The following is a 20,428-nucleotide window of genomic DNA, read 5'->3' as shown; positions in this document are numbered from 1 at the left end:
AATTTGGGCTAAAAATATTTCAAACTCAAAATTATCCAAATACATCCAGTCGTTTACGAGTTGTTATAAAAAGGTATTAAAATATAAAATGGCGTTTGTTAAACATCATTTTCTTTTTATAATAAGTGTATATTTTATAATGTGTGTATATTATATATTATTAGTATATACCGGAGGAAAACATTATACCAAGTGATCAGAAATACTCTTTAGCTGCGTCTAATATGCTTGCTTTAAATTTTTTCTACCTTTCTGGAGTACATCGCTTTGGATGATATATGTTGTAACGAAAAACAGCTCAGGTGGTAAAAAAAAGAAAAACTAGACTGATCGTACACGGTAACTTTAGAAAGACCCTGTTGCTCATAATAGAAAACTTCATTGGGGTGGGTACGTTGGGTGGTGAATGGCGTCCCATTTTAAATAGTTTAGGAATCTTCTTGTGTAGGTTTGCCCACGACATCTCTGTAAGTATTTTTTGATTTCTTTTTTGTAGTTAGTCATACAGTCCTCCCCATATAAAGGAATCCTTATCCACGACTAAGCTCTCCTACCAAAACCCGAGTAGCCGTTCGAAAACGTTTTAATTTATTTACTTACCCTGTCTTTAAGCCCAGTAATTGATCAGTCCTCACTTTCAACCCCCTATAAGCAAATTATAATTGTTACAATTGTCGCCCACCATCGTGGGACATATTTTAAATTGTTACATCTGATGCCAACGAGGCTTGCTTGCTTTTAATATTACAATTAGCACCTTAGGTGTCAACTTTTGTTGATATTAAAATTGGTGCCCGAAGTGGAAATTTTTTTTTCATTTCTTTTGCCTACAAGTAGTTCTACCAATGTAACATAGATTCCTTTTGCCATTTCTTTTTTTTAAATTTTCCCTAGTTTTCTTGCATTTTTATAAAATCCCATTCTGATAGTTTTCCACAAGTATTATGATTTTATATGTTGTATTGTAGAAATTGGTAATGAAAGCAAATATTTTGAGATTGAATATCTACATCTAAATTTTAAGTGTGTAGACAGACAGACAATTTAATAGCGTTTGAGTTTATTTAATATTAAAATTATTTAAAGATTATAACAGTAATATTGTTCTGAAGCTATTTTCTTGTGGCATTTTAAATTAATTAATATTTAAATGGGAATAACCACAATTAAAGGTTAAAATACATTTATTGACGTTTCAATTTCCACTTCGGAAATAATATTTAATAACAGTAATATTTAATACCGTTATTTTTTGCATTTATTTTTAATAGATTTGACAGGCTTTACAGGATTATCGGATTTTGTAATTTTGTTCGTTCGGTCGTTTCGAGTAAATGTGTATTATTTTTCGAGCGACTTTTGTTTGAGCTGAAGCGTGTGTATTTGTTTTCTCCTTTTGAGCCCATCTATGTAGTGTTTAGTACACCACCGGTTAGTTGGAGAGTTTTGAATGAGCAGTATAGTCAATTGGTGACTCGGACTTAGTTGAGAAGATCCGACCAATTTTAGTCTCTGTAGCAGACTGTGTTTTGTATTTCCTTTCTTGTATCTGAATGACGACAAGTGTAATAATCGTGATCAGGAGGTGTTATTTAGTTTGCACACTCAAGAATCAAGATTTTTATATTATTGGTTTTTTGTCTACCCTTATATGGGCAGTTTGTCGAGTCTGTTGTTTCTAAGAATTTTTTAGTCCCTGTTAGTAGTGGAGGTGTGAACTTTGAGTCCAGAGCAGAAGTTATAGTAAGGTGGATGATCTGGGATTCCATAGCGCTGAGGCAAGTGAGACTTACTATCAGGTGATAAATGGAAACGGATGTTTCTTAAAATTGTCATATTTTCTACTATTTTTAGTCAGATTTTAGTTGTTTTGTGTGTTGCTTTCGTCCAATTTTTAAAAAATAAAGTCGACCCAAGTTAATCATTTGAAATCAGCAGAGTTATCTTATGAGCTTTTTATAAGAGGATGTGATTTCTCAAATAAGACCGTTGAAGATAAACGTAAGATGTTAAGGGCTTTGTTGGCCAAGGAGGTCGCTTCATCTTCAAGTTTAGTCGATTTGGTTAATAATGTGGTAGATCCTAAGAAGGAGTTTTATGAGATCATGTTAATCATGGAAGATTTATGTATTAGTGCTCAATCAATAAATGCACAATCAACAAAAGCTAATTTTACTAGATTTGAGATAAGATATACATATTTAAATAACAGATTAGAAAACTTTTCTATTAATGGTACTGAAGAGAAAGTAGTAAAATTTATCAAAGACTGTAAAGAAGCTTTGTTGTTGTTGAAGGGTGATGTGTTGTTGAAGGGTGAGAAAAAGAGAAAATATAATTGTTACAATTTTACCCCGATTTAATCGGGTATCTTAATGCACGGATTGGAAACGATGTCATTCCAGGTATAAAACAAAAGTACAACGAAGAAATAAATTAATGAAAACGGCGAAGCACTAATAGACTTTTGCGCTAGAAATGAAATGAGAATCAACAACACATACTTTCCTCATAAAGACCAACATAAATACGCCTTTAACAATAATCGAGACCAGCGATCAATGATAGATTTTATAATCACAAATTGAGTGATAACACCGTCATAAATACTTGATGTCAGAGCCCTAACATCTGCTAACCTGGGGACCGATCACAACTTCGTTTTATGTAAGATTCTACTAGAACGTCATCAACGAAACAGAAAATCCCCAATGCTCATCGAAAAATACAATATAGAGTCGCTAGCAACAGAGAGTACAAAACAAAGAAGTAAAAGAACTCTTCCAATTAAAACGCAAATGCTACCTGAGAAATAAAAGCACACAATCGGAAGAAGCTCTCGCAGAATATGTCCAAGCAAGAAACGAAGTAAACGCAAGAATAAAATCAATCAAAAGAGAACATTGGGCTAAATTCACCAGCGACATGGACTACGACCTGCATGGTACCCAAAAGATAGTATGGAGAATGCTTCGGAACAGGAAAAAACCAGTTAACGAGTTCGTGCAGACCAAGGGAGTACCTATGCAGACATGGCAACAGCATTTTAAGGAGCTATATGATGCTAGATAGCTAGATAGAGAAGCAGATATAAGTGCTACAATCAATGACGAAGAGGAAGAAGCACAGATCAAGAAGCTAAAAAACAGAAAATCACCTGGAACAGATGGTATACCCAATGAACTCTTAAAATATGTGGGTCCTGAACCTGCAAGTAAACTGTCACAACTATTTAACAAAATCTTAAACGACCCAGAAACACCAGAGGAATAGCTTAAGAGCGTAAAAATCCCCATATTTAAAAAAGGACAAAAAACTTGTCGACAAAACTACAGAGGAATAACCCTCTTAAATACAACGATGAAACTTTTCACGAGTAATCTTAAGTAAAAATTGGAAAGACAAATCACTAATGCTAAAGAACAACAAGGTTTTACAAGAGGGCGGTCTAGAATAGATGCAGTATTCATAATAAAACAAATAAAAAAAGCTATAGAGTTCGGCATGCCAGCGTATATTTGCTTCATTGATCTGACGAAGGCGTTTGACGAGGTTTGCCTGGGAGACATTCTAAATATATTAATAGAAAATAAAACACCGACCAACATAACAAATATAGTCCATAACCTAAATAACAACAATGTAACCAAAGTTAGAGCAGGAGACTAATTCACTGAAAATATTCCAAAACCGGGAGGAATTAGATAAGGCAACAGTTTAAGCCCCTTCTTGTTTAACCTACTCATAGGCAAAATTATAAACAAAGTAACATCTCTCAATCTCGGATACAGAATGGGTAACAAAAGAATTGGTATAGTGTGTTACGAAGATGATGCAGCAATTATTGCCGAATCAGAAGATGATCTTCAGAGACAGCTCTTTCAGTTCTTTTAAATAAGCTGCCAACTAAATTTGACCATTTCTACCAACAAAACTAAATGTATAACAATAGCAAAAGATCCGCTCAGATGTAAGTTAGTGGTTGAGAACAACCCCATAGGACAGGTGATGCAATTCAGATATCTGTGCATAGATATATCAAGCACACACGACCCAGTAAAGGACCTAAGGAGTCAGATCAACAAAGTATCCGCAATGTCGGGATGTCTGCGGGAGATAGTGTGGCCAAATCCGTATATGCGCACAGATAGTAAAATTAGAATCTACAAAACTTGCATACGAACGATCATGACATATGGCATAGAAGTCCGCGAAGATACCAACAAAACGAAACAGATGCTAAGGGTTGCCGAAATAAAAACCCTAAGAACAATAGTGGGCAAAACAAGAAGAGACAGGGTGAGAAATACAAACGTCAGAGAGCAGTATAAAATTCAAGATATTGTAAGATGGGGAAGGCAGCGTAAGAAGATGTGGTACAATCATGTAAGATGAATGATGAAGACCTCCCGGGAAGACCAACTAAAAGATGGAGGGATAGTTGGCAATGTACCTCCCAGGAAATTAACCAGAATCAGCTTCAGAATTAAACAGATCGAAAGATCTCCAAGAAGTAGAAGAAGACAATTTTACCCCTTAATGTTGTTAATTAACGTAGCAGGGATTTAAAAAAAAAAGATTACTTTGGCTACTAAGAGTCGTAAGACTTTTTTTTTTTCTATAAGTTGTATTTTTAACCAGCAATCTGAATATTTTTTTGCCATTTAATTTGAACTAAATTCTAGGGAGTTATTGTACATGTTTTTTAACTTACGTCATTAGTATACGTCTTAACGAGGAAAATAAGCCCCCCATTATTGATCTTCAGTTAATCAAATTATCTGGACCAGCCTTAGGAATTAGCTCATTTTTCAAAAAATCTAATAAATAAAATTTATCAAAAATTGTTTAACCGACCTGACTCATACTTTGGACACAATTTAAAATCGATATTGCCCTCAAGTTCAGGTACATTTATATAAATTTTAATTTACAGTAAAAAAGTTATTGACAATATTGAGAAACTGCGGTTTTGTTGTTCATTTTGCAATAACTTTTTGTTTATTAACCGATTTTAATTTGACATTACTCATTTTGTGTATCTTTCTTGAAAAAGTTGTCTGTTGACGTCAAATCTCTAAATAGACAAGTTTTTAATTTATGAGCAAAATAATGAGTTTGACGTTTTGATTGTTTATTTAGAAATATTTCCACTAAAAAATTGATGAAGCCTTAGACGAGAGTCTTTTGTAATATCTCATACTACACATTTCAACTGTCAAACTGTCAAACCCGTCCATACAGTTCTGTTTAGTAAAAAACGTAACTTACTTGGCTTACAACAGCACTGCTGTCGGATTTCAAAATAAAATGAATGCACTTTTCTTCAAATTGTCTGTTTTACATTATCGCCTATTTTTTGGGATTTTCTTCTTGTCGGCGGTTTTCTCGATTACAAATTTTAATCCTTTCTAAGAAACTTAGGTGCTTATTAACGAACATATTTTATACTTGTAGCGATTTTGTAGACACCCATATAATTGGTTTATTAAAATTACTACCACACTTGAGACATAAAGATCTATCTCAAAAGGAAAAAAGTGTTATACAAACTGATTTTCAAATGGAATATACAAATACCTTGTAATTTTCCGTCTGTTGTTCCCAGAGTAATTTTTTACCAAATTTCTAATATATTCCACAAATATTTACGTTGCCCTCTCAGCTCATCGTGATGTATGTTTCAGTTTACATTAGAGAAATTCAAGCGACCCCCATCATAAGTCATATTAATCTAAGCGATTTTAATCAGCCCCAAGTGCCTTCGTAGATATTTCTCACAATATGACACTCTCGTATTAATAAAGAGAGGGTCACATGGCGAGGGGGATGAACGGCGTATGTCTAAATTATCTACAACCTCTTTAAGGCTGAAGACGTGCAACGCTCTGATGATAAATAATGATAAAACAGAATCGAAGTTTTGAGCGTGCGTAACGAGATGCTGCAGGCACAATAAGTGACCTTAATTCAAAAGCTGGCATCAAAATTTATTAAATATTATGAGAGAGGAAAAGAAGGAGTGTTAAAACTATTTTTTTTTAATTATTTAAGTATAAGACAGTTTTAATGACACAGCTGATAATCACAAACGGAATGTCATAAACATACGACGAATAATTTTAAAATCATTTGAATTTTTTTTGTCTCAAATGTTGCAGCAATTACTAAACTGATAATCATAGGGTGGCCACTTTTTTTAGCTTGGGTTCCAATGATAAAAATCGCGCGCCCTTCCCCATTTACTTTTTTTAATTTAATTTTAGTTATTCAATAACACAAATTTCATAAATATATCTCTTAAATCAATATAAATAATTTCATAAATATAACATCACATCTAGTCTCACAAACAATAATATCAAATTATTTTTCTCAATAACAACGACAAGAAAGAACTTTCTGACTGTTCCCTTAAGACACATCTCTATATTTCGATGTGATAAAAGGCGAAGAGCTACAGAAACTACTGTAGCATAAATGAGCGTTTTATATACGACTTTTAAGTACAAGACTTGTACCAGTATCTAAGTACCATTTATATACAGTACTATGTCAATTATTGGAATCATGGGCTGTCTTAATGAAAAAACGGTTTATTTAAAGAAACATTGTATTTTGACAAAACTATAAAGGTAAACCTACATCATTTAATAGGAAATATGTCCCCCTTTGGCTCGAATTACTTCTTTTACCCGTTTTGGCATAGATTTTATGAACTTATTTTATCTCGAAACCTCGGCCTATTGCCTTACTCAGTTGCTGTTACAAATTACTAGAACGACTTTTATATAACCGAATATGTAACACCATTGAGGATGCTGTACCAATTGAACAAGCTGGATTTAGAAGAGGACGAAGTTGCTGTGACCAAGTGCTGTCCTTAACTACATTTATTGAAGCTGGATTTGAAAGACGCGAAAAATCTGCCATAACATTTATAGATCTCACGGCTGCCTATGACACTGTGTGGAGAGAGGGCCTTATTTATAAGCTGATGAAAATCATACCTTGCCTCAAAACTTGTCAGCTGATAAACAATCTACTGACTAACAGACTGTTTCAGGTATATATGAATGATGCACAGAGTAAAGTTAGAAAACTTAACAATGGCTTACCTCAAGGCTCAGTGCTAGCTCCTTTATTATTTAACCTTTATACAGCAGATATACCTGAAACAAAATCGAGAAAATTTGCTTATGCTGACAACCTGGCCATTGGCTTCCAAGATAATAGTATAGAAGCAGGAGAACGAGCTCTAAACGAGGACTTAACTACACTAAGTAACTATTTTAAGAACTGGCGCTTACGTCATAACACAAGCAAAACTGAAACCTGTCTCTTTCACCTGTCGAATCAGCTTGCGGGCGATACTCTCAATGTAACCCTAAATGATACAGCTATCAAACATAACAACAACCCCAAATATCTAGGCGTCACACTTGATAGAACACTCACCTTCAAAAGTCATCTTACAAACGCAGCAAATATTCGCAACATATCAAAACTTGCTGGAACAACTTGGGGTGCTTCTGCAGATACTCTTCGGACCTCTGCTCTAGCTTTGGTTTTTTCAGTGGCAGAATATTGTGCACCAGTATGGCTTAATAGTGCACATACAAGCAAAATCGATGTCCAACTTAACCAAACCATGAGAATAATCACTGGAACAATAAAACCAACGCCAGTGAGATGGCTGCCTACTCTGAGCAATATTGCTCCACCAGATCTAGGCCGTACAGCAGCATTAGTGAGAGAGTACCAGAAAATTGTAGCCAACGTACAATTACCAATACATCAAGATATCCCAGACATCTCAAAAGAGCACCAGCGACTTAGATCTAGAAATCCTCCAATACGATCTGCCCGAAAAATTGATAATTCCTATGATATACATAGGCAATGGACAAGATGGATGCCAACAGTAGAATCGGACTATATTAAGATATCCACCCCAACTCAGGGTTTCATCGGATCAAATTTGCCCCGGTACACTTTGGCAAGGCTTAATCGTATACGTACCGGATATGGTAAATGTGCTGATTCGCTGTTCAGGTGGGGTCGTGTAGAAAGTCCACAGTGCGATTGCGGACAATCTAGACAGACCATAAGCCATTGTGTTTCAGACTGCTTGAATCGTGCCTACCGTGGAAACCTCCAGATAATAGCTTTTGTTGAACTAGAGATATGAATAAAAACGCATAAAGATAAGTAAGTTTTGCGTATTCAGCAAAAGCTGAATTTATCAAAAAAGGCAAAATGTGCAAAAAACATCTAGAGTAGGCAAAATAACTAAAAAAAAGGTCATTTTTTATTAGATTAGAATGTAAGTACTACAAATAACGCAGAACTGTGAATGAGTGCGTTTCATGGTCCGTTTCATGAAACATTTTGTCAAATTTTTCTCGTTAAAACATATAAATCCAAAATTTTTCAATTTTATAACATTTTTATAGCTTCTATAAAACTGTGATTTTGTAAATATGGATTGATAGTGTTGCAATTAATCCATCGTTGTTTGATCATAAATATTCCATTTTTTAACCGCTTTCAGCCTCTGGCGTCAGAGATCAGAAAAAATGTGTAAACCCCGTTCGATAAATTAGCGGCATTTCCAATAGACGGGAATTATAGACGGGAATTTGACTTCATCACTCGAGCACATTTCTGTTTTACGTATTTTTCACCCACCTCGACAAATTTGCAATATGGCTCCGAAACGGCAAACCATTCTTTTTGGTCGCGAGGCTGTAATAAATGCAAAAATTAAGCTTTGTAGAAGCGGCCGTCCAAATATTCAACTATTTATTTGTGTATTATAAAATGCATTAACATTTAGATTATTGACAGCGTTTATTAAGTAATACAGGGTGTCCCCGAAAATAGTGAGTTCCTTTAAAGTATGGGTATAATAAAGTACGTCCACTCTATCGTTTCCCGTGTGTCATGATTCATTTTCAAACAAGTTAAATCAAAATATGAAATGAAACGTATATCAATATGTAGATAATTATCACTGATACCTACTACTGTCAATGTAATAATTCATCATTATCATTAAATCTGCATTAAATTGTTCCAGTGCTTTATTCCACATATTTAAAACAGCAGTATCAGAATGTAATTACTTATTGTAATACGACTTGCAATTTGCCCAATGAATCACTTGTTTCGAAAAGGTAACAAATGACACTTTTTGCCAAATACACTTTTTGAAGCAATATTGCTCACAAATTGTTCCTACACAGTATGTAGTTTGAAAACGTAACATATCTCATCTCGTCCCTGTTAAAAATGGACATTGAGTTTTGATTTAGTTAGAAAAGGTAACAAATGTTGGCCATGTTACCTTTTCGAACTAAACCAACTGAATTGGTTCGGCAACGATCGGCTTTCGGCTGACGGTAACGTATTGGAATGGTAATATCACGCCAGTTCTTGCAAGTACAGCTAGCTCACTTGACCGTTGTTTATTCTAATACACTCAGCGATGTCGTCTAGTACCGAGAGTGAAGATGAAATAATACGAAAAAAAAAGGAAAGGTGTTGTGAATGCAGACAACTATAAACAGAATTTTATACGAAATGCTAAGGTGAAAGGAAAAGCTCATATAAATCATGTTGGAAAAGAAATTCTTCAGAGAAAAACAGGAGTAAACTGTGGGTAAGTAAAAATAGTACAGTTGAGTACAGAATTTAATAGATTTTTTATTATTTTTTGCTGTCTAAAAAAGTGTTGCCATTGTTCTCTTGTGGAAACAAGGCGAAAATTAAAGCCAACCTTAACCAACTTTCAAACAAAAATGAGCAGGATCTATATCTGCATGGACTCATAGACTCCAATCCGGTGCAAAACATTAGAAACCGTAAGGCAACCGTAGCATCAACTAAGCATAACAGTTATTCTTGTAAATACTATGTTTGTAGTAATGGGCAGAGAAAAGAAGTATGCAAGAAAGCTTTCATAAGCTTGCATAAAATTACAATAAAAAGAGTTTATCGTTTATGCAAACTAAAGTCTCAGAACAAACTTCTTCGTGATTTTAGAGGAACAGCAATATCGTTTAGGCATAATGCTATTGATGGCAAGTACTTGCATCGAATTCATGAATTTGTTGATTCGTTACCTAAAAAAGAAGTCCACTACTCAAACAATATTAAAAATAAAAATACCTGTTTGCTTCATTAAACATTAAAATTATTCATGAAAAATGTTTCTGAAGAAGAATCCGGATATCACCGATAAAATCATAAAATAAAACTACATCTATTCCTATTTTAAAGAAAATTTTGATCTTTCGTTTGGCCGATCTCAGGTAGATGTGTGTTGACTGTGTGAAAATTTAAAAACAAAGATAGCAGATCCATTTTTAAATGAAAATGCTAAAAGGGTTGCTGTAGCTGAGCTTCTAGTGCACAAAAGAAGAGCAAAGAAATTCTACGCAAAAATAGATGAAATAAGCAGAATGTGCAGAGAAATAGAGGATGTAATGGCAATAAGAATCGACTACATGCAGAATCTGTCCCTTCCCCATATTCCTGTGCATGAGTTATTTTACTACAGGCAGCTATGTTTATGTATTTTGTATTCATGATATGAAGAACAACAAAGCCTTTTTTATTCATACCAAGAAGGAGAATCATTGAAAGGTCCAAATAAAGTATATACATTTTTCCTAAATTTCATTGAAGAACACGTACCCTTCACGGTAACTGAGTTGTATCTTTTCTCAGTCGGATGCCCCGACCAAAATAAAAATAATACCGTAGTGCGATTTTTGTTAACGCTAGTATCAAGTGGTCGGTTTCAAAATATCACACATTACTTTCCAATGAGGGGACATTCTTTTAATGAAGGTGATCGAGATTTTGGAATTGTGAAAAGAAAACTACGGAGACATGATAGAATATACTCTCATGATGAATATATCTCTCTCATTGAGACTTCTTCAAAAAATAAAAAAATTAGTGTTCACAAACTCGTTGGTACGAAAGTAATCGACTTCAAAAAATGGTGGCCACAACACTATAAGAAGCAAGTTTTGTCAATATCAAGCCATGGCAAGAACATTGTGACATAAAAAAGTTTTCTTTCAAGTCACCAATTTCTGTGAGTTTTGATACTCTAAGGAAACTCCTGGCAAAGTAACTGCACTTTCATTTATTGATGAAATAATCCAGGAGTGTTTTGGATTAGCCAAAATATAAGAAAGCAGAGTTAATCTTCCTGACTGCGTTTCATATCCTGCGTATTCCTGTCAAATTGCCTATTAATCATAAAAAAATTGAAGACTTAAAGAAACTGTTGGTGTATATTCCAGTAGAAAGAAAGGAATTATGGTCCTAGATTGTCACATGGCCTACAACAGAGCAAGCTGAACCAGCAAAAGAGGATTTCTAATTAGTGTATAGTTTATTAGTTGTATTTTCAAAATTTTTTTTGCATATTATTTGAATTAAACTCAAATAAAATAATGATTGCTCCATTTTTTTTTTGGACTCGCACACATTTGTTTAAAAAAGGTAACATATGCAAAATATTTAAACAAATATTCTATTGGTATAGTGTACTTTAAGCAATTGACAACCATGGCATTGTGCAAACAACACATCCACTATCAACTCATATGCAATATTTATTTATTAGCAATAGTACAGTGTAAATACAAATACAAGACAATAAATTACAATTCAGTAATAGAATAGTAGTAAAAATTAACAATAATTTAGTTTCTTTTACACCTCCTTAACACTAAATCATACTGCTAACCGTTTTGACACACAATGATATCTAGGATATTGTGAGTGTGTCATTTCCCATATCATTTACTATTAACTAATGAGGTTTTTATCAATCATTTAACAAAAATAGTAAAAACAATATAAATTAAACATACAATTTTTCTAATAAAATTAAACTAAAAGTAATTTTTTTGTTTTAAATAATTCCCTATTTTATGTTGTCTCTAATCCATTTAAAGATTTCTTTTTTTACTTTATGGTAAGGTTTTGCCCTAATATTCTGTGGTAACTTATTAAATAATTTTGGTCCTACAGTATATATATGGTTCTGACATAGTGTATGTTTAGGACTGCTCACTTTTACGTTATTTAGGGTTACATTTCTTGTATCTATACCGTGTTCTATGTTTACTTTATAATATGTATTTTTTAACATAAATCTAATTACACACTTATTATACAGTTGATCAATATTTAATATTTCACTTTCTCTATATAATAAGTTAGTTGCATACGTTCTATTTTTGAACAGCATAATTTTTATGACCCATTTTTGTGCTATTCTGAGTTTTGAAAGAATTGTTGTACCCGCATTTCCCCAAACTACTATGCCATAACCAATTACCGATTCTATAAACGCATAATATACCTGCTTAAGTACTTTAAAATTTAGTATGTTTCTTAGTTCGTAGAATTTAAAAATAAGCTTTCTAACTTTATTAGTTACATAATTTATATGTTCTTTCCATTGAAAAGTTTCATCAATGTATATTCCCAAGTACTTTAAAAATGGTGTCCTTTCAACTACTTTATTACAACTATCGTTATTATCTAATTTACAGCCCACTTTATGTAATTTAATGTTTTTAAAATCTGGCAATGAACGAGTAGACATCGAGAAAGTGATAATCTTAGTTTTCTCAACATTTAGTGAGAGTAAGCTATCTTCTAACCACCCATTAATTTTTTGAAAAGCCAATTCAGCATTTCTTTTTACCGCGTCCCAATCATCTCCACTAATTACAGCCACAGAATCATCTGCATAACAAAAGATATGTCTGTCTCTGATATTTTCACACTTTGTTTCCTGCCTGTTAAATAAGATTTTACTAAATTATTAGGAATACCTCTTATGCCTATCATATCTAAACGCTTTAAAAGAATTGGGTGTGCTACAGTGTCAAATGCTTTGCGAAGATCCATGAATATACCTATTACTTTCTTACCTTCATCAAGTTTTTTTTGTATTGTTTCTGTAACTTTACAAAGTGCATTTTCGTTGCTACAGCCTTCCCTGAACGCAAACTGATTTGAGTGTGGAATTTTATTTTTTTCTAGATATTTTAGTAGTTTTGTTTTAAAGCATTTTTCAATTATTTTACTTACAGTACTAGTTAACGCAATCGGTCTATAGTTGTTTGTAGACTTTCTGTCACCTTGCTTATATAATGGCAGTACTATTGCTGTTTTTAAAATTTCTGGGAAGACTCCAGTACCAAATACTATATTAATAATATGCTGAAGTGGCTTTATTAACTTTTCTTTATATTTTTTAATTAAATTTGAATAAATGTTATCTTCACCTCCCTTCACCCCATTTTTTAGGCTTTGTATCTCCCTCAATATTTCTTTTTCATTGCATGGAGTTAATAAGAATGAATTTAACACCCTTTTTTTACCCCCGCTATCTCTTCTATCAGGACACTGCATGATTTTATCAGCTAATGTTTTTCCTATACTAGTAAAATATGTATTAAATTCATTTGCAACGTCTTTTTTATCATTTAGCTCTACATTATCACTATTTACAATTGTTCTAATTTCTGTCTTACATACTTCATCATTAGTAGCTTGTTTTATTACCTTCCATAGTTTTTTGGGATCATTTTCATTATTTTGTACTAGCTTTTTATAGTAAAAGTATTTTGCATTTTGTATTAGTTTAGATAGAGTTTTTCTATACATCCTATATTTATTTATAAGAAATAAATTATTATTATTTAAAGTACACTCTTTTTTTAACCTATCCCTTTTTCTTATTGAAACTATTAGTCCCCCCGTAATCCATGGTTTCAATCTTTCTTTTTTACAACCTACATTAATAGTTTTTGTTGACCTTACAATCATATTTTTAGTTTTATCAATAAAAAGCTTTGTACTTACATTCACATCATGTGTTCCGAGAACATCATCCCATTCCGCTGCTTCCAAAAATCCATCAAGTTTCTTATAATTAATTAGTTTGTAGGATTTTTTGTTATTTTTAGAATTAACATGACCTAGAATTGGTATATTAAGCAGAATGGGATCATGATCCGTAAGATTATGTTCTAATATCACAGCATGCATTTTTTGAAAGATTTCATTATTACACCTTTATATTTATATATTTATATATTTGAAAGATTTTTGTAACTACATCATTTTTGAAGAAAATCAGTTTTTTTATCTTCCTGTAAACTTTGCATTTATGTACATGTTACCTTTTCAAAATAAGTGATTCATAAAGGCTATTAATAAAAAAAGTAGAAATAAATGAAGAATATGGCGTAACCTAACATAAAGGAAAACATTAATCAAATGGTTGCGAGAGTATCAGAAGATTTATTTCATATAGAAAAAGTCCCTTAAATAGACTTTCTAAATAGACTACTTTCTAAAAATAGACGAAAAACAAAAGTATGAAAGATCGAGAATGTTTTAGATGTCATGACATGACAAACATTTTTTTGACACTTTAACAATTAGACTGACAATTTTCAAAATATGTTAATATACACAAAAAACAACAAAAAGTGTATGGTGGACTAGATGAGTTTCTTTAAATTTCTATATATAAAAAATAAGGTAGCAGGTATATCGTAAATTAATATTGACTTAAATGAATTGTGGAATGTTTCTGTAGATGCTGTTTAGCTGATTTTTATCTGCTTTGTAATGTATTACATACAATTTTGACCTGTATTGATGGAGTTTATATATATATATATATATATATATATATATATATATATATATATATATATATATATATAATTCTCGATACGTTTATATTAAAATTGTTTTATTTTGTTGGCTGAATGTATATATTTATAAAACAGAAAAGGCAATTATACTAATGATATATTTTTGTCTAGAGTAAAAATATTTATTTAAAATAAAACTCAGTTTATTAATAATTATTTAACATCCTTTCTTTGACAATGGCAAAAAAAGACTTTTTTATCAGCTAGTGCTTAAAAGATCAATAAAACTTCATCTTTTACTCTTTTTAGTATATTCCTCAGCTTTAAATTTAATACCCATTAGCATAAATTAAAAACAAAACCCACAGGAACTTTCGTAGTAACGAAGTGTCCTTATCATAATGGCACTTAATTCCATAATACACCGTAAATTAGACACACCTCTTGAATAATTTCGTGTACAATTATTCATGCTCTGCATAGATCCGTACGTGTGTGCCTTATCAAGTACTATGCATTCTCATTCTCATATAGCATGTTGATGATGTTAAGTGTTTCTGTAGAGATGGGACCGACTGACTTACTGTTACAATTTATTTAGAAAATATTTTCTTGTAGCATGTTCAACTTACATATTATTTTGCATGGGATTAAACCACAATCGATTATAATCAGAATCAGGCTAAAAGAATGAAAGTGATACATATGCAGGCTAAAAGCATGACAGTTCACCTAGTTCAGATTGCTGACCATAGAGGTCTCTGCTATTAGTGCTGTTTGTGGCTCAGGTGTTTTGTAAACCTACATACCTGGGTTTATTTACAGGTTTCTGTTATTCTGGTGTAGATGGGTGTTATTTTATTATTGAATTACTGTTTAAAATGTCTGGACAACAATTATTTGGTAGCGATTTAAAACTGTTCAATAAAAAGAAAAGGTTTTGGTCGCATACAAGATGTAATGAAAAAATTGAGGTTGTTTAGCCAGTAAGACCAGATTGAAAGTGTCTAAAACTTGAGTGCTTTAAAAACATAAGTTTAAGTAAAAGACAAGATATTATTTCTAATTTCGACCTGCTCTTACCACATGACAAACAATCAATGTATCTTTGTGGACTGATAGTATGCTGTCCTATCATGCGTCATAGGCCTAAAAAGCCCGAAGCTGGAGCAGACTTTCACACATTTTCGTATACTTACAAGGTAAGGTTAGTAAGAAATGAGCAGGTAGTAGAAATACCTTTATTGTACCGTTATAAAGCATTTCTGCCCCTTCACGGCATCACGGTCAAAAGAGTACAGAATTTACAAAAAAAGTCTAAAAACAACAGGCGTAGCACCATTGGACATTTGAGGAAAGCATTCTTCGAAGGCTAATAAGATTCTAGATTATATTATTGTCTCTGTTATTGATCACATTAAATCCTTTAAAACTAGTAACTCATAGTACAGGTTAGTAAAATTCAAAAAACAATACTTACCTGAAGAGCTTAATGTAAATAAAATGTTTTCTTTATACAAAATAGCTTATCCAAATAACGAAGTATCTCTGAAATAGTACAGGCAAATATTTAATTCTAATTGGATCTTGTCTTTTGGTTATCCTAGGTGTGACACCTGCAGCACTTGTGATGAACTTACAGTAAATATTGACGCAATACAAATTAAGTTAACCCTTTCTGCTACAGCCGATAATCACAATTATCTTGCAAAGCTAAGCTGTGAACTAAAAACTCTTTTGCAAAAAAAAAGAATTGCATTTAAGGAAAGCTGCTTTTTTTACAAAATTAAGAGAAGTTCTAGGCTTGAAGCATAAAAAGACAAAACAAAAAAAGCGATTGCAATGGATTTCCAAATGAATCTGCCTGTCCCAAACATTAGTACTACCTAACGATGTTTATTATCGTAGGCAACTATCATTTTACATGTTCAACATACATTAACTTTCAGCCTCAGAATCTTTTTTATCCCTATGCAGAAATATATGGCAAGAAAGGAGAAGATGAGGTTTGTTCTTTGCTTTGGGATTTTGTTTTTAATTACCTTAACTTGCAAGTAAAAGAGCTTAAAATTTTCTGCGATTCCTGCGCAGGTCAGAACAAAAATGACGCCGTTTTCCGTATGCTTCACTACATTGTATACTATACTAAGAGACTTAATAAAATAACAATATTTTTTCCAATCAGAGGCCACTCACACCTTGAGTGTGACAGGAACATGGACTTAATCAATCAAAAATCTGTGGTTGAAACTCGTTTCGAGAGGAACGACATTATTAAAAACTCCAGATCCAAACCAACACCATTTAGAATTATTTCTTGCGAGAACTAGGAAATATTTAAGTCATGGACTAAGTTTCTTTCTCCTTTGTATTCAAAAAGTTATCCTTTTAAAACAAGACCTGTAAGGCAACTAAGCATCGTTTCTCATCACCCTCGAATGATGTTAAATCGTCAGACTTTTAATAACCTAAATGAAGAAAGTATTGTTACTAAGCCTAAGAGGACAAAAACAAACAGAAAACAAAACAGAAGGCTGTTTTCACTTGCCAGGGCTAGAATATTATGGACTTATACTTTTAAGTAAAGCAAAATATGACGATATTCAGCATTTGAACAAGTTTTGCTCTGTAAAGTCTCAAGCATAGTTTGGCCCACTGCCATATGCTTAAAGCTTTTCATTGTATCCATTACTAACAATCTTCTACTCTATTTGTAGCTTTGTGTAATCGACAGGAGCAGATTTGTATTATATTACTTTTAAAAATATAGACTACCTTATCTGTGTTTTTAGTTTCATTTTAACACACTTTAGTGGTCATCCATTTAGCCTGAGATTTCATAACATCAATAGATAAATAAATTTATTTTTAATTTCTTTTTTTTTGTAAATTGATAACCCAAAAACATAACCTATATGTTCCCTGTAAGTTCCTGCATGAATTAGTAACCAAAATGAAGTACTCTTCCTATTAGTTATATTTATCTAGTTTTAAAACGTGAAAACCTAATTTCTTAAAACTTGTTTTTTTTGGACTCAGTCAGTTAAATTTCAATCATCATTATCCTCATAAGAATCACACTAGTAGACATTCAGGGATTTACAATCGATGGTTCACTTCATTCCACAGAGACAACAATTTGCATGTGTTACCAAGAAACAACATTTCTATTTAAACCTTAAATTCCTTATAAACAACTAAACGAAAGACACAAGAAACAGCCTATTACTTGGAAAAATTTTTCATTGTACTCGTATGCCGTACACTGAGATTAATGCCATTTTAGAAAAATATCTTTTACCTTCCTTTAAGTACATTTACGGCCAAGGAATCCAAAAAATTTAATATTTTGAAGCCAAATATGAAGAACTTGTAGTATTTCCACTTCTTTTCGATTTAGTCAAGCTCGATAGAACAAGTTGCAGCAGTGTAAATTTTCAATCAGTGATAGCACGTTGTCAAAACCATGCCAATGGAAAGTATTTATGTATACAAAACAATGTAGATATGTTTCAGCCATGGCTTTTTAATATTTAGCTAGAAATCCTAGATTATTGTAATTTTATTTATTTTTTAATAAAGATTTTATTAACAATATACGTTGAAAGTTAAAAAGCTTTTAATAAATGACCTATTGATCAGATAAATAGCCTATATTTCAGATAACCTATATTTATTTTTGTCTGAGTGTTTGTTTTTAAATTTTTTGTACTAATGTATATTTTTATTTTCAGGTATGAGCCATATACACTACTTAGTTCGAAGATTATTTATAAAGTGAGTAAATCATGTCTTTAAAACAAACTAATTTAACAAAGTATATAAACATAAAAAAACAACGTTTTTTTGGTTTTGATGTCAAATTTATTTATTTAGCTACTTAATACATTAACTCGGTTAAACACTATTTGGATAATGCATTTTCACGTATTTAGCTTATATGTGGTGTCTTCAAAGGTATCAGTTGATACAGGTCCCATATCTTCATTGTCTGATGTGTCATAAATCGAGTAATTTGAAGAATCATCACTTTCAGAGCTAATATCTTGGTATTTGGAAGAACGTTTAGCAAGTAAGGTTTTGACTCTTTTAGCTGAAGAATGATTCATCGGTTCTGCAGAAGTATTTTGTTTATTTTCGGTAATTTTCTTCTGATTTATGAAAATGTTTGAGTCTTGCTTCATCATTCATCAAAAAGTTCATCATTTTAAAGCTCGGGTGTATAAGCACTCTCTGGAATCACTGATGGATTAAAAGGGTAAATTCCTTTAGCTTTCAATCCGAAGATAATATTTCCTGGTGTCATAGCCTTAGCCTAAACTTCAGAAAATATTCATCCAATGACTGTGCGTCTTATCGAGCATTCAGGACTATTCATCCAAAAACAAAGAACCTCATCATCCCAAAACGATTCGATAGATTTGAAAACAGACTTATCTATAGGCTATAGTTCATGGGTTGTATTACTTGGAAGACAAAACAGAGTAGTGTCGTACTTTTCAGCAGCTTTAACGATGTTTGCATCTAAATGAGACTTAAAATCAACAAAATATTTTTACCTCTAACTCGAAACTGTTGAAAATGTTTGATCCACTTCACAAAAACATCGCGTGTCATATTTCCTTTAGGTGTCATAACTATCTTGGTTCCAGAAAGAAGATTTTCTTCCCATTCTGGTTTGAGCCTCTGACCCTTTAATAATATCATTGGTGGTACGTACTGACCACTAGCGTTGGCACACGACACGATTGTCACGTTTTCAGCATACTTTAGTGCTACTATATGCACTGTCTTTCCCTTTCCACTCCTGTCCCTTTTTTGGCAAAATCTTCCTATTGGTAATGCAGTGTTAAACGACAGCCTTTTTCGTCGATGTTGTAAATATTCTGAGGCTTTCCGGCAACATCCAATTCTTCCATGACTACCTTCAACTTCTCAAAGTAAACACTGACAATCACTTTGTTAAGTTTACTTGCTCTTGCTGGATTTAAATTTTGTGTTCTACGCTTAGCCACATCAGGATGGCGACCCAAAAATAGTCTCAAGTGTATTTGCTTTGCCCAGCAAATACACTTCTTTCAATTATCTTGCTAGTAATAGGCATTCCAACGTTAGCAAGACGAAAGATTCTTGAGACAAGTTCAGTTTCTTGACCATATGCTAAAATTGTATTTCTACCTAATTTTCTAGTTGATATACCTGTTGCCAAATGGTTTCCTAAGGTCCTCCTAGGTATCCGGAATTCGTTTAAAGCCTGGTTGACAGATATTCCATTGCCAACAGCATTTAAGGCCTGCTACATTTGCTCTTTGGTCCATTCAGCTCGCTTTTTCTTTTAACTGCATTCGGCTCCGTATTGTCTAATACATATGAACAAAAATTGTTAGTTCAGTGCAATTCAACATACTTAGTAATAAGCTTTCATTTATAAATAGAGAGCCAGAGCCTGGCCTTATTAGGGCACCCTTGTTTACCAATTAAATCTGTTACAATAATCGCTACATACTTTATGTGTTTTAAAGATTCATGCTATGATCTTATAATACAATTAACGCTAAAGTCAAAAATGTATACCACTTAGCAGTTTTGATGGACAAATTTACGTTATTTTGAAAACTAAAACTTACCTGAAATTATAACCTTCAATCTTGATCTCATGTAACGTGTGACTGACGGTGGCGCAAATGACTTAGAAACTTGAAACTACTATAACTTTATTC

This window comes from Diabrotica undecimpunctata, chromosome 8, assembly GCF_040954645.1.
Source record: "Diabrotica undecimpunctata isolate CICGRU chromosome 8, icDiaUnde3, whole genome shotgun sequence".
Lineage (NCBI taxonomy): Eukaryota > Metazoa > Arthropoda > Insecta > Coleoptera > Chrysomelidae > Diabrotica > Diabrotica undecimpunctata.
Note: the sequence above shows the minus strand (reverse complement) of the source record.